The following is a 15,336-nucleotide window of genomic DNA, read 5'->3' as shown; positions in this document are numbered from 1 at the left end:
ACATGCTCTACATAGGGGTCTCATAGACCCATACAAGCAGTCTCTCACCCACACATATAGACATCTCTCACATCCATGCAGGGGGTCTCCCCGACACACTACGTACATACAGATGTCTCACAGGCAGTCACACACTCACGTGCCTGTAGGTCTGTCTCACACCCATATATGTGGTGACTCCCCATGCATACACATTCCACATATAAACAGGCAGTCTCTTACACTCTCCATACATACAGGCATCTCATACTCACTCCCATATTTACAGGCACCTCACACCCAGACAGATGGCCTGACACACACACTCCACACATACAGGCATTTCTCGTGCACATTCCCTTATATTCGGGTGGTCTCTCTCACTCATGCATACAGTAGGTCTCTCACACCCATAAAGATAGTCACACACAGGCAGGCAACTCACTCACTCCCCATACTTACAGGCATTTCGTACACACACACACAGAGGCGTCTCACACAATCTCACGTATACAGGCAGTCTCACACGCATTCCCTATGCAGGCTGTCCTATACACTACCCTACATATAGGTGTCTCAACACAACTATACAGGCGGTCTCTCACACTCCTCATACATAGATATCTCCCAGACCCATGCAGATGGTCTCTCACTCACTCCCCATATATACAAGTGTCTCACACATCCAGACAGGTGGTCATACAAACACATACTGATGTCTAACACACACACCCATACAGGTGGTCTCTCACACACTCCCCATACATATTAGAATCTCTTACATCAATACAGGTTGTCACATGCAGACTCACATCCATACAGGCATGCCACACACTCTTCTAAATGGTGTCTCACACACCATAGAACTTCACAATTGGAATATTGCTTACAGTTCTGGTTACCATCTACCGGAAGGATGTGGAAGCTTTGGAGAAGGCACACAACATGTTTACCAGGATGTTGCCTGGTAAGGAGAGATTTTAGCTGTGAAGAAAGGTATGGATAGAATGGAAATTGAGAATTTATCCCAGAGTGGAGGGGCCAATTACTCGGGGGCACAGGTTCAAGGTGCTGGGGTTGGGGGGGTGGGGCTGCAGTTTACAAGAGATGTATGAGGCAAGTTTTTCAGACAGAGTGGTAAGTGCCTGGAACGTGCTGCCAGGGGAGTTGGTTGAAGCCAACACAGTAGCTGGATTCAAGAAGCACTTGGACAAATACATGAATAGGAAGGGAAGAGAGGAACATGGATCCTGAAAGTGAGAACAGTTTTATAGAAAGGCAAAATGTGGTGGAGCAGGGTCGGGGGTGGGGGGGGGGTTGCTGGTGGGGAAGGTGGTTGCTGTGTGCAAAGGACCTGTTCCCACGATCTTTGTACATCAGGCATCATACACCCATACAAGCAGTCACACATGCACACCTCGACATACAGGCACCTCATACATCCATGCAAGCAGTCTCTCTCTCTCTCTCTTCCCACCCCGCCACTCCATACATACAGGTGTCTCTCACAACCGAGACACACACAGGCACCCCATGCACCCATACAGGTGGTCTCTTACACATACAGATGTGTCACACCCATACATAGATGTGTCTCATACATACATCCAAGTGGTCTCTCAAACACCGATATGTGCAATTCACACACAGAGGACACCCATGCACATATGGGCCGTCACACCCACGTAGACAGGTACACACACCCCAATAACTACGGGCAGTATTATGCACGTTCCCCATAGAGACATCTCTCTCACCCATACATGTGGTCTCTCACACTCGCACATCTCCCTGGACAGCTGATGTTTCACACACCCATATGGCTGCTCTCTCTCACACTTGCATGCGCACAGGTACACGTACTCCTACAAACAGACTCTCTCTCACAGACCCATACAGGTGTACTCAAACACATTCACTCCATGAGGCAATTCCACCCACCCCTACGTGGACAGTCAGGTGCATATACACTGTCAGACAGACATGGTCAAACACATGCACATCATGACAGGCATTCACGCCTATTCACAACAATGCACATTCAGATGCTTACAACCCCTACACATACATGCATACATAAACAGAATACAGGCACATTCCAACAACCCCTCACACCCACACAATGTCACACAAACCCACAAAAGCGACACACTACATGTACTGAGAAATAATCCTGTGACAACGCTGGGACTATGATGGGAATGCTCTCTTTTAAGTATGTATAGCTGAGTCATTGCAGTGTTAAATATTTTTATGCAGGAAATATATCTTCTTTTGTTGTTTGCTGTGTTAACTTGCTTCATGTATTTAATCCAGTATCACACTGGCAGTGTTCTTCCACTTTATACCCAGTGTCAGCATTGAGTTTTCTCAGGAACAAGGACAATATAGAGCTACCTCTACATGACCATGACATCAAAGCCTACTCCAGCTTCTTTATACCCCGTATCACGATTGAGCATTCTCAGGAATAATGCAGAACTCCGTGTACATCGCAATGACGATGTAGCCTTACCCCCTCCCCCAACTTTATACCTAGTGTCTGCATGGAGGAGTCCAGGGAACAGGGACAAGCCAGAGCTTTGTCTACACCACCATGCTGGCGTCGCCTATTCCTTTCCAGCAATTTATACCCAGAGTCAGCATGGAGTACTCCCAGGGACAGCAGCAATGCAGAGCTCTCTCTACATCACCATAAGGGTGTATCCTAATTCCCCCACTCCCCCCATGCCTCATTTTATACCTAGTCAAGGGGTGTTGGGGCTGGAGGAGGTGAGGGTGGACTTGTAAGAGACAGTGATCATTTAGAAAGACGCTGGGAAATGAGCTTGCTTATTTCTGAGTGCAAACAATTAATGCAGTGGAGCTGGCTGCAACTAAAATTTGGCAGTGCAAAACAATTCCTGGGTAATAGCTTTCAAAGAGCAGGTCAACTGAGACACAGTACCTCAAAAGGGAATGGTAGGACCACCAAAGAGCGAGTCCCCTGCATGGCCATGCAAACAGAAATTGAAGTCAAGAAGTGAACGTGTGCTGGTGAAGACTGGTGGAGAATGGAGAGGAAGGTAGTGGGGAGGGGTGAAAGCATATACAAGAAGTAAAGAGGGATTACAAGAAAAGACTGAAAGCTAAGATAAACAGGAATTTCAGATTGTCCAGTTTAAGTTCAGAGCTTGGGAATCTGCAATTAGTCAGGATAGAATGCGGTAGACCAAAAAATGATTAGGGAGACTCAGCAGTGACTTTTAAAGGTTAAAGTTGTGCCAAGCGAAGCAGCACTAGGTTTTGAAAAGCCTGTCAATGAGATTGGGACTCTGGATACAGTGCATACAGACTCTAGAAGGCGTTTGATGCAGTGCCACATGAAAGGCTTCCACAGTAAGTGATAGATGTGAAATGAAAAAGAGATCAGGACAAAGGAAGGGAGCCAGCAGTAAATAAAGCACGCGGCACCCTCGGCTTTATTGATCGGGACATAACCTACGAGAGGAAGGACAATAAAGCACAAGGCACCATCAGGTTTTGTATTTTTGTTTTCTTTTCTCTATCTCTGTATACATGATTATCTCTGCATTATCCCCCCCGTTAGTACATCTGTCTTCTCTGTGTATATGTATCGTTGTCTGTCAGTGTGTGTGCGTGTGCGTGCACCTCTCTCTGTCTTTGCTTGTTTGCCCCTGTGTATCTCTCACTGTGTCAATTGCTGCATCCTTCGTTCTCTCTGTATTTTTGTGTAAATCTGTCTTCCCTGTTTTCAAAAAAAGTGCATCGTTCTTTCTCTCTCTCTCTGACTCTGTCTCTTTCTCTGTCTTTGGCACTGGTGAAACCACTTTTGGAGTATTGTATACAGTTCTGGGTCGCGCTGCTGTAGGAAGGATATTATTAAATGGAAGTGAGAAAGCGAGAGACATACAGGGCAAGAGAGAGAGTGAAGAAAGTTGATGAAAAATAATACTGTGCACCAAAAGCACTTAAACGACCCCTCAACTTATAATTTACCTGCGCAGCAACAGATGTTAAGCACCGAACGGACAAGAAAGTTACAAAACTACCTCGAACTGCCGCAGTGTTTCCATTTGACAGGAGTGCTTGAGGGCGGCTATGCGTTGCTCCCGTGACAAGGACAAAACACCCCATCCTCAGGCCCAGAAACTCTGACTCCGTCCCTCCGTAGTTAAGCTTTGGTCTTTTATTGATTCCGACGAGTGATGGAAACGAAGTCAAGAATTTTTGTAACGGGTTCCTTTCACTCACTGACTTCCAAAATCCTTCCATATTACCAGTGATTCCCCTAATATGAGGCCCAGAAAATAGGAACGCTTTTTAAATGACATTCAGGGCAAGTTCTTTCTGAGTGCACCCTGTTTCTAAGTGCTGAACGGCTGGGCTGTAAGTCAATGGTGAAGAGTTACTCTCACAGCCTCTCTCCCTCCGCGTTTACCTCTGCTGTGTTTTGCCTTCACATCGAGGAAAAAAAGAAATCAGGTGCCCTCTCTGTTTCACTTTCTTCCTTCAGCCGCATATTGCGCCCACTCGGTCTGGGATTGCTGTTGTTTTTTCTCTGTGAAATATTAACAACGAGCCTTCCACTTCGAACACAGTCACCTACCTTTCCACTCCTACCCCCAACATCTGTGTTGCTAACTATCCTTCCTTTTCTGCTCATCTTTCTCAACCTCTCGTCAATTGGGCTCCGAAAATTTCTGAACTAATTACGTGTGTTTGATCCATGACTCTAAACTCCAGAGTCGCCTCAATGCTGTAATTCATGTTGAAACTACCCGAGGTTAATACAGGCTGCAGAAATATAAAAAATGCGATCTTTTTATAAACGTTCAGAATGGTCAGGCAGAAAGGACAGGTTCATTTGGGATCTCGAACACTTTCAAATGCGTTAGATTGGTCTTCCACCAAAATCTCTTCCATGCAATCCTTCGAAACTCAGAAAGCAGTTTGTTGGACGCGGAGTCCTTCAGCTCTGCAATGACCAATTTAGAATATTGTCACAGGGGTGAATATAAACAAAATGGAAATTTCACTTCCAGCAAATTCAAGAGATTTCAGTCCTGTATGATCAGTTCTTACGACAAACGTCCGCAAAATTCAAACTTTGCCATTGTCTTCATCTATGGTCGTCTTTTACAAACTCCAGAGAGTTGGCTGCAACTGCAGCTGGAACAGATGACTTGATCATTTTTTTGCAACATGGTTTTGAGGGATCTTGCTCTGTGCAAATGCCCCCTCAGATTCTGGCAGTGACGAAATATCAAAAGAGCAAAATATCGTTGGCTGTGGAGATTTGGGACAGCCTGAGGCGATTTCGGGGACAAAGTAATAACAAGGTGTTCTTCGTTATGGCCTGCATTGAAACCACACAAAGATGATGCCGACTGAGATCAGTTTGGTTTGGCTTTTCTGGATGGTCACTGGAATTGTCAGAGACGATCTGTTTTCTCTCACCGACTGAAAACTAAAGGTATGTTAGTGAGTTTTGAGAAGAGTTTTACATACAGCTGAAGAAGGACACCACTTTGATTGGGACAACACATCCATCCTAGGTCAAACCAAACAGAGACATGCACGAGAAATCCTAGAGGCATGGCATGCCAACCGGAACTCCATCAACAAACAGATTGATTTGGAGCCAATCCACCAGTGGCTGAGAAAAAGAACAGGAAATGACATCACCAACATAGGAAATGACATCACCAACTCAAGGAAACCTAAACAGATAAATAGAAAGCGGGACATAACACCAGTGCTTCACCAGAGGCTCATGATGATGCTACCTAGAATGGTGATGAAACATCTGGGAACACCATCCGTGTTTCAGTGAAGAAGGTGGATGAAGGTGCACCTGTGGACTGCACCTTCTTCGTGAAGAGGGTCCTGTTTGACTGTTGTGGGTTCGCTGCTGCGGACATTTACTGCCTGCAGGATTTCCCCGGAGGAGGTTTTTACGATGTGACCTTCAGGAGTGCCACGCTTTGCGAGCGCTTCCTGGAGGTTTTCAAGGAGAAAGGAGGTGAGGGCCCCCTCTCTGTATTGACCGCTGTCCCGCTGTTTGTGATGCCAGCAGAGAGGAGCCGTATGGTGACTATACATATGTACAACCCGCATGTGCCAGCAGTTGATGTCCTGACCTTCCTTGGAAGGTACGTGAAGGTGGAAGGGGACCTAACCGACATCATGGACCGCTTTGGGATCTGGACCAGTAAGAGGCAGGTCAAGGTGACGCTGAGGATGGGCGCGGACGGGAACATCGTACACCCACCATCCAGCTTTGCGATCGGCGGGAGCAAGGGCTACCTGACCTATGCAGGGCAACCTAAAGTCTGCCATGCCTGTGGTAGGTCAGGTCACGTGGCGGCCGACTGCAAAGCCACCATCTGCAGGGAGGAGGGACGCCTTGCAAAGGATTGCCCACGAGAGAAACGCTGCAACCTTTGCGGGGAAGCGGGCCACCTCTATAGGGCATGCCCGCAGCGGGGGGCCACCTACACCCAGGTCGCCGGCAGGGGCAATGCGGGGCCAGCCCCCCCCCCGGAGGAGATAAGGCACCAGGCCCCTGCAAGGACCCCACTAATGTGCAGGAGGGCCAGGTTGTGCAGGAGGGCCCAGCCCTGCAGGATGGGCCCGAGGCCAGCAAAGCGCCCCTGCAGGCTCCGCTACCCCCTGACAACCCAGAGTCGATGGAGGCGGCGACAGGCGACCCAGGGGAGTGGACAACAGTCCGGAAAGCGAGGAGGAAGGTGCGTTGGTGGGCCCAGGAACCGCAAACATCAGGCGGGAAGAGGCAGCTACAGGGGGGCTATACGAGCTCCTCTGACGAGGGAGATTCGGAGAGGGCCCGCCCGAAGCAGAAGTTAAAGGTCTCAAGGGAGAAGGAAAGCAGCACCATGCTTCCAGGTGACGGGAGGCGTCCTGAGGCTCCCTCCAACACCCAGTCATGTGCTGCTGGGGCCATGGAGGGCCCCCCGGAACTTCCAGGTGGGAAGGAGGAAACGGCGCGTCCCCAGCCTGACCCAGAGCCGGACTCTCCTGCCTCCATACCCTCGACGGGGGGATGCCAGGCAGAAGGCAGCACAGACGGTTTCCTGAGCCCGGAGAGCGTCTAACAGTTAGCCCGAGCAATGGGCATGAAGGGACAGATAGAGGGGCTGGATCTTGGATTTGGGGAGGGTACTGTGGTCACTGCCCACAATGGGGATACAAGTTGCGAGCATTAATGTGCGCAGCGTTAAGTCCACCGCCTACCTGACCACCATCAAGGCGGACCTCCTGTTTCCGCAGGAGTGCGGGATACCGCACGTCAGCAGGTATGGGAAATGGACCGGCGCCTGGACCTGTGGGCCTTCGATCTGGTCGGGGGGGTAACGACTGTCGCTCCTCGGGCCTGGCTATTCTGCTGCGGGGGCGCGACTTCACCATCTCTCAAGTTCAAGAGGTGGTGGGGGGTGCACCTCCTAGTGGCTGACGTCACCTACAGGAACGCTCCCCTGAGGCTGATCAACGTGTACGCCCCAGCGGTACGGAGTGAGCGGTTGGCCGTCCTGCAGCGGCTTCCACCCTTGCTGGCTACGTCCAGGCCGGTCATCCTAGGTGGAGACTTCAACTGCATCATCGATGCAGATGGAAGATCCGGTGTGGGGACAGCGGGTGGGGGGAGTCAACTGGACGTCACGTCCAGATTCCTGATGGGCACGGTGAAGGACGCCAAGCTGCTCGACGTCTTCAGCGCCTCTGCAGACGGAGTGCAGCGGAGGTACACCTGGTCGCGGCCAGACGAGTCTATTCGCTCAAGGATAGACTTCCTGTTTGTGTCACGGGTGTTCTCGGTCAGGTCCACCGGCGTCGAGCTGGTGTTCTTCTCTGACCACTGCCTCCTGCTGGCCGACTGCCACTTACAGGACGACCAGCCGGCCGGCAAGGGAACGTGGAAGCTCAACACGACTCTGTTGACCCCAGAGAACGTCGAGGAGCTTAAGAGGGAGTACGCCGGTTGGAGAACTGTGAAACCCCTCTTTGAGTCTCCGGGCGACTGGTGGAAGATGGTAAAGGAGAACATCAAGAGGTTCTTTGTCCTCAAGGGTGTTCGGAAGGTGAGAGAGAGGCGGGGAAAGCTGTCGCGACTCCAGAAAAGGGTGCAGAACCTGCTCCTTCTGTTGATGGGGGTCGATGTCACGGAGGACCTCCGTGAGGTGAGGGGCCAGCAAGCCTCGCTCTTCGCCGCGGAGGCCTCCAAGATAATCTTCTGGTCCAGGGTCAGCTCCGTGGGGCAAGACGAGACGTGCTCGCGTTTCTTCTTTCAGAAGGTGCACAAAGAGAGCTCTGTGTGCTTAGCCGGCTGAAGGAGGATAACGGCTCGGTGACGTTGTCTTGGCCCGACATTTTGAGGATCAGCAGATCCTTCTATGCCGGACTGTACGACACGAAGCCCACTGACAGCACGGCCTCTGAATCGTTCCTGTCGTCTATCACGGAGGTCTTAGACGACGGCACGAGGGAGTGGCTGGACCGGCCAATGTCCCTGGACGAGCTGACCAGAGCCCTCAAGTCCTTGGAGAGGAATAGGACTCCTGGGAGCGACGGCTTACCGGTCGAGCTGTATTCCGCTCTGTGGGACCTTGTCGGCTAGGATCTGCTGGAGGTGTACAATAGTGCGCTTCGGGCAGGGGAAATGTGCAAGTCCATGAGGAAGGGCATCATCACCCTCATTTACAAGAGGAAGGGGGAGAGGGAAGAAATTAAGAATTGGCGTCCCATTTCACTATTGAACGTGGACTACAAAATCCTGGCCAAGGTCATAGCCAACCGGGTCAGGTCTGTCCTGGAGTCGGTGATTCACCCTGACCAAACCTGTGCTGTGCCAGGCAGGAAGATCGCTGAGAGCCTCGCACTCATCAGGGATACGATCGCCTACGTACAGGACAGGCGGGTGGACACCTGCCTCGTCAGCCTGGACCAGGAGAAGGCCTTCGACAGGGTCTCTCATGCTTACATGAGGGACGTCCTCTCCAAATTGGGGTTCGGGGAGGGCATCCGCACTTGGATCCGGCTGCTCTACACCAACATCGTTAGCGCAGTCTCGATCAACAGGTGGGAATCGGACAGTTTTCCCGTCAGATCTGGAGTCAGGCAGGGCTGCCCGCTCTCTCCTGCCTTGTTCGTGTGCTGTGTGGAGCCCTTCCTCGCATCCATCAGGAAGGACGTGAGCCTGAAGGGTGTGACTATCCCAGGCAGCGGAGGCCTTCAGGTCAAGACCTCCCTGTACATGGACGATGTCGCCGTCTTCTGCACCGATCGTCGGTCGGTGAGTAGACTGTTGGACATCTGCGGCCAGTTTGAACTGGCCTCGAGTGCCAAAGTCAATAGGGGTAAGAGTGAGGTCATGTTCTTCGGGAACTGGGATGACTGCTCCTTCATCCCCTTCATCGTCAGGACAGACTACCTGAAGCTGCTGGGTGTTTGGTTTGGTGGAGCTGGGGCATGCACTAAGACTTGGGAGGAGCGTACCACCAAATTGAAGCAGAAACTGGGCAGGTAGACGTTCCAGTCCTTCTCCATCACGGGTAAGAACCTGGTTGTCAGGTGCGAGGGGCTTTCGGTACTCTTGTATGTGGCGCAGGCCTGGCCTATTCCCTGGACCTGCGCCACTGCGGTCACCCAGGCCATCTTCCACTTCATTTGGGGGTCGATGATGGACTGGGTCCGCAGGGACACCATGTACAAAGACCTGGAAATTGGGGTAAAGGGCGTACCGAACGCCACCCTCGCCCTGACGGCTACCTTTGTGTGCAGCTGCATCAAGCTGTGTGTAGATCCTCAGTACGCAAACACCAAGTGTCACTACTTACTGTGGTTCTACCTGTCCCCGGTGTTGCGAAGGATGGGCCTGGCCTCGTTACCGCGGAACGCTCCAAGTAGTTGGACCGTTCCGTACCACTTGTCCTTCGTGGAGAAATTTTTGAAAGGAAACACCTTTGACCACAAGGCCGTCAGGCAGTGGTCAGCACGTAGTATCCTCGAGACCCTTCGGGAAAAGGAGAGGGTGGATCCCGTCGTGTGGTTCCCCATGCAGACTGCCAAAGTCGTTTGGCAGAATGCCTCATCGCCAGAACTTTCAAACAAGCACAAGGATATTGCTTGCCTGGCGGTGAGAGGGGCTCTGCCAGTGAGATCCTTTATGCTTGCCCGCAGTCTGTGTGCCTCCGCACGCTGCCCTCGAGGTGGCTGCTGGGGGGACGAGACTGTCGATCACCTTCTTCTAGAGTGTGCCTATGCGCAGTAGGTCTGGAGGGGGATGCAGTGGTATTTGTCGAGGTTCGTCCCGAGCAGCTCCGTGACGCGGGACTCTGTGCTTTACGGGCTGTTTCCTGGGACGCACACCGAGATCAACATCAACTGCGCCTGGAGGACCATCAATGCGGTGAAAGACGCTCTTTGGTCTGCCCACAACTTGCTGGTCTGCCAGCTGAAGGAACTGACCCCGAAGGCGTGTTGCAGACTGGCGCACTCCAAGGTCCAGGACTACGTGCTGAGGGACGCGCTAAAGCTTGGGGCAGCCGCCGCCAAGGCACGGTTGGGAAAGACCACGGTATCAACCCCTTGTCCAGAATAGTAAAAAGGGCCCTATCTGGTAACTGGGCCCAGCTGGCGCCTTCCCCAACTGGTCGGGGGCCAACTGGGACTGTGCAGGGTGACAACTGCCGGGGTATTTTCTTTGCTTTTGTTTTTTTTTTCTTCTTTGTTTTTTTTTCCTTTCGTTGGTGTCCGTACCCCCTGGGTAACCCGGAGCGGCTTGCATGACTGGGTAGGTGTATAAATGTTTTATTTTTTGTACACCTTATGAATAAAGTATATTTTTTCAAATAAAAAAAAGTGACAAAACATCTGAAAACGAACCTTCCAGCTCAGCGAGCAAACTTACATCCAGAACTAGAGGTATGTTTTACTGTCAGACTGTTGGCATCACAATCAGGGAGCTGCAAAATTTCAATGCACATCACAATCCCCAGAAAACAGGTAAGATCGTGTGATCAGAGATAATAGGAACTGCAGATGCTGGAGAATCCAATATACGAGGTGTGGAGCTGGATGAACACAGCAGGCCACACAGCATCTTTGGAGCAGGAAAGCTCCTTAGAAGAGGCTTCACAGTGGGGTTAAAATGGTATCAGAGATAATAGGAACTGCAGATGCTGGAGAATCTCTGTTGGAAGATCAGAGTACAGTGCACCCGCCAGATCTTTCGTGCGAGATAACAAGGTGTGGAGCTGGATGAACACAGGAGGCCAAGCAGCATCTTAGGAGTGAAACGTCTCATCTAGCCTTCCTGCTCCTCAGCAGGCTAAGCAGCATCAGAGGAGCAGGAAGGCTAGATGAGACGTTTCACTCCTAAGATGCTGCTTGGCCTCCTGTGTTCATCCAGCTCTACACTTTGCTTTGAATTTTAACTCAAATTGTGTTTTAGTGTCTGGATTGGAATAGGAGGAGCTCAAGGGAAGAAAACTGAATCATCACTGAGGAGAAAATGTTGGGAACGCAGGTGAGCTCATGCAGACTAACATTGAAGCAAAATTCACACGTGGTGATCATTGTTTACATGTCATTTTCATGAGATTTCACAGTAGCAAACTGCAATTAAGCTGGTCCCCTGGTCAAAAGGATAAAGAGCCTGACTTTCACTGTTAATTATGGATGCTATCAGAAGACTGTGGTTTCATGTCCCATTGTGATCGTTTTCCAGTTTTTTTTTCTTCAAAATGCAAAATATTGCTTCAATTCTCCTGAGCTGAAGGTTGGGACCCTTTATCAGAAATATGGAGGGTGAAGGGAATTGAGAAATAAATGGAGAGAGGAAGGGATGGGGCTGGGGAACATAGATGGGACAATGATAGCTGAGTACAGTTGGGGATTGGTCAGTTGGAACAGATAGGTAGGAGAGAAGATAAGGTAAGAGAAAAGACAGTTGTGCTAGGTCAATGAGGCGAGGATGAGAGGGAGGATTGGACATGGAATGAGGCTGGGGTGAGTTGGGAGATTTTAAAACTGGTAAAATCCATGTTTCGGCTATTGGGCTGGAGGCTTCCCAATGGAATATGAGGTGTTGCTCCTTCAGTTTGTGCGTGGCATCATTGTGACACTAGAGGGGGCCCAGGATAAACATGTCACCCAGGAGTGGGATGTGGAGTTGAAATGGTTCGTGACTGTAAGGTGTTGTTGTTTGTTATGAATAGAGTGCAGAAGCTCTGCAAAACAGTTTCCAAGTCTTCAGTTGGTCTCACTGATGCAGAGGAGGCCACATTGGTTGAAGCTGATGCAGAGTTCCAAGTTGACGGATATGCAGGTGAACCTATGTAATGTCGAAGGTTTGTTTTGTGCCTTGAATGGAGGTGAAATGGGAGGTGTAGGGGCAAGTGTAGCACCTCCTACGTTTGCAGGGAAAGATGCCGGGGTGATGGGTGATGAGGATGTAATTCAGAAGGGGTATTGGCAGAAAAAGTGGTAGTATGTGGAATTCACAGTGAGACGAGAGGTAATCCATTATATAAAGTGAGGCAGGTGAGTCCGGTGAAGAATGGAGAAATGCTAGTTGGTGTATTGGAGCTCCATGATTACAATTTTTATATCTGGATCACAGGCAAGAGTGATGCCTACACATTATTGAAAAGTCAATGAGCAATCAGCCAACTGAACCATTATGGGAAATATTTCCTGGCTCTGTGATAACCAAAGTCACAAAGCCACAGATGAAGCAGGAAGAGAAATCAAAGAATAAAGATCGGGAAGTTGAAGTACAATTACCAGAGATCATACTGTAGTTGGTTGGCTCGCTGAGCTGGTTCGTTGTTCTGTAGATGTTTCATGACTCTGCTGGGTAACATCATCACTGCAGCCTCTGAGGAAGAGCTGTTGTGTTCTCTCGCCTGTTAGTTAAACTCTGGGTGCCGTTGCATTTGATTACCTCATTTCTGGTTTTCCATCACAGTGGTGTACATAATAGGGTCTAATTCTATGTGTTTGTTGAATTATTATCTTGTATGATAATGTACAACATGATCTGGTATCCAAGGTTCATAAATCTGCCCCACATAACATTGCCCAATTGTGCTCAACCACCACTCCAGTTACGTATACCACCTTAAGGGGTTGGTGAATGATAGAATCAGTTTAGCTGAATGGTTCCACATGACCAATTCTCCAGCCAGCAATCCAGGAACAAGAGCAGATTTGTGCCTTACCTGATAAATAAACCTATTAACATATTCAATACAGGACCATTATCAGTTAATTACATTGGTTGAGTAACTGTCACCTGAAAGGTCAACTCTGGAAGTTCACAGCTTAAAAAAAATATAGCGGGTGATAGGCTTGAGACATCCATCTACAAACAGACTCGTTACTGAAACGACTATTTAGATACTTAAAGATGACATTGGACGAATCATGTGGGCACTTCTGATGTACTGATTGAGGGGGTACGGATTTTGCATGATCCAAAGAGGATAATGTTTATGTGCCATGTGGATTATGGGTACTTGGGGGGGGGGTGGGGGGAAATATTAAAACAATTGGCAAACTTTGCAAGTGTCATAGAGTTCTACAGCATGGAGACAGGCTTGTCAGCCCAAACTGGTCCAAGCTGACCAGAATGTCCATCCGTGCTAACCCCATTTTGCAGCGCTTGGGTCATGTCCTTCAAAACCTTTCCTATCCATGTATTCACACAAATGCCTTTTAAATGCCTTATAAGGATATGCTTCCTTTATGAAGATCTAACATACATCACTTGACATTGTACCACACAGACAACGTTGAGAATGTTGCTATATTAATGATCTGTATAAGTAACGCTGAATGTTTATATAATCCATAGAATCCCTACACTATTGAAACAGGCTATTTGACCAAATGTGTCCACACTACTCTCCGAAGAGTATAACCACCCAGACTCAACCTCCCTCCCATCCCTGTAACCCTGCAATTCTCATAGCTAATCCTCCTAATCTGCACAATTTTGGATTGTCGATAATCATATCAAATCAAAAGCATTTTCTTTCTCATATCTATCATATTTGAAGTGACATCTAATTGATAATCTTATGAAATTTAAACAAAGATATGATAATGGTAATAATTATATCACTTATAATCATATAATGCATCACGAGCATTAGTATGGTTGCCACTACACTCAAGTGACATGGTAAACCAATTGTAGGTTCTCATCCAATATAGGCAAATGAAAGGCAACATGCTTTGGCAGTGATAATGGGAACTGTTGGAGAATCCAAGAAAACAGTGTGTGGAGCTGGATGAACACAGCAGGCCAAGCAGCTCCTGAGATGCTGCTTGGCCTGCTGTGTTCATCCACCTCCACACTTTGTTATCGTGCTTTGGCAGTAACTCAGATAAATGTACAATGGGGACAATATGGACTACAAAAGAGCCAACACGAGCTGGTGCCGTGGCTGCTGAGTGATATTGTTGTATAACATGGCAGTGGGAGTTCCGCTATAGGAACAATCACTCACAGCAGCAATACATTCTGAAGAAAGGTCACTGGGTCAAAAAAGAAATAACTTTGATTTCTCCCTCGAAGGATGCTACCAATGCTGCTGAATCATTTTTCAGCAATTTCTGTTTTTTGCTTCTGATTTCGAGGATCTGCAGTTCTTAAGGTTTGCTTTCTTATGGCCCCATTTATAACAACTACGTTCGCTTCCACCCACAGGGTCTGACAGAACTGCTGAGTCTGCCAAACACCGATCGAGCTGAAATGTACAAAATGAAGGCAGTTACTCGTCAGACTGCAGAAAACGTGAAAATCACCCTGATGTAATACCTTCAGCTTTTTTTTGTTTCAGTACGCCACACCCTGATTGGTATGAGGATGAGAGGGTGCGTAAAACACTTGATAAGCGCCCTTCACAGTGTTACATTTTTCCCAGTGACATTGAACTTATAGGTACTACCGCTTGGTGGGAGGAAATACGGAATGGTGGAAAGACTGCGCAGATTAATCAGAGTCACAGAAACAAATCCTTCAGTCGAACTCGTCCGTCCCGACTCGATAGCCTAAACTGATCCAGTCTCATTTGCCAGCGTTTGATGTATATCCCTCTTAAGCCCTTCCTATTCATGTATGCATCCAGATGCCTTTTCAATGTTGTGACCACACGTCTGGAAAGATATGATTGCATTGGACGGCTGAGATGGGGCTCTGAAGAGAGTTTGGACAAGGTTGGGTTGTCTTATATGCCACGGAGAATATTCAGCAGGATGCATTGGAGATATACAAGGTGTGGGGCATGGACAGGCCGAATAGAAAGCGGCAGTCAATTTCGGCAATGT

Source organism: Stegostoma tigrinum, unplaced genomic scaffold, assembly GCF_030684315.1.
Source record: "Stegostoma tigrinum isolate sSteTig4 unplaced genomic scaffold, sSteTig4.hap1 scaffold_193, whole genome shotgun sequence".
NCBI lineage: Eukaryota > Metazoa > Chordata > Chondrichthyes > Orectolobiformes > Stegostomatidae > Stegostoma > Stegostoma tigrinum.
Note: the sequence above shows the minus strand (reverse complement) of the source record.